The sequence below is a fragment of the Triturus cristatus genome, chromosome 12, assembly GCF_964204655.1.
Source record: "Triturus cristatus chromosome 12, aTriCri1.1, whole genome shotgun sequence".
NCBI classification, from domain to species: domain Eukaryota; kingdom Metazoa; phylum Chordata; class Amphibia; order Caudata; family Salamandridae; genus Triturus; species Triturus cristatus.
The window spans coordinates 87,775,243-87,776,393 of NC_140595.1; positions in this window are offsets into that span (position 1 = coordinate 87,775,243).

The following is a 1,151-nucleotide window of genomic DNA, read 5'->3' on the forward strand; positions in this document are numbered from 1 at the left end:
TAACAGGGTTCGGGCACAATACTCTGTGAACCAAAGAGAGGGGAACAAGACCCCAAAGAACCGGGGCACTCACCGATCGCCAGCGTCACAAAGGCCACCTGTATGAGCAGGGACAGCTAGCTGGGCAGTGAGCAGGTAGATGAACCACATGCTGCAGCCGGCAGAGGCTTAGGGCGCCTGCTCTGGGCCGCCCTCCCCAGCCCCCGCCGTGCAAAGCTGGAAGCGGCCACCAGGCTCCAGCTGCGGTTCTGAGCAACTCGCACCGGAACCAGAGAGCCACTGCTGTGCCTTCCGGAGCCAGACAAGCCGCAGTTAAAGCATTTATGAGAAGCCATAGTGCCACATGCAAGCGGGAGGCTAGACAAGCAGGACTGAGGTGTACCTATAGAAGAAAGACACCGCCCCAGAGAACCGAACCCTCCCACGTCACGGGAACAAAGATGGCGTCGGCCTGTCCACATGGGCCGTCCTAAAAGTGGACAAGGCGGTAGCACAAAACCCTGATTGCCAATCACGCGACAGCGTTTGACATAAAAGCTGATGCGCACCAATTGAAAACAAGGGCGTGGCTTTAAGTCATTTTGGAATCTGTATCGATAGTGGCTAACTGTAAATAAATACAAAAAATGTGCTTTCACTGTTGCTTGTTTTTAGTAAGACACACAGATGGTAAGGCAGACAAATGCTAGTTATGATGTTTATGATGTAACTACTTGGAATGTAAAGTAATACTTCTTGATTTGGGTTTCAAGTTAGTGTGTTGATAAAAGTTGGTCCTACAATTGTAATATAAATAATGTAAATGGGGAGAGGATGTGGCCTAACAGCTAGAGTGGTCGACCTCAAAGCTGAGGAACTGGGTTGGAGTCTCGGCAGGGACGCTCAACATCCTGTGATTCTGGGCAAATCATTTAATCTCCCCATGCCCAACAAAATGAACGTGTCCATCTGTAATGCAACTGGTGCTCATGTAAAGCGCTCTGATACCTTCGGGTCGAGTTTGCGCTATATAAAACTCCGGGGAAAAGAATGTGTCTGATAGGCAGAAAGAGACATAGGGCCTGATTCATATCTTGGCGGGTATGTATTCTCCATTGCAACGGTGACAGAGTGTACACCACCAAGATAATAGCCCGCTAGCCACGAAGGAA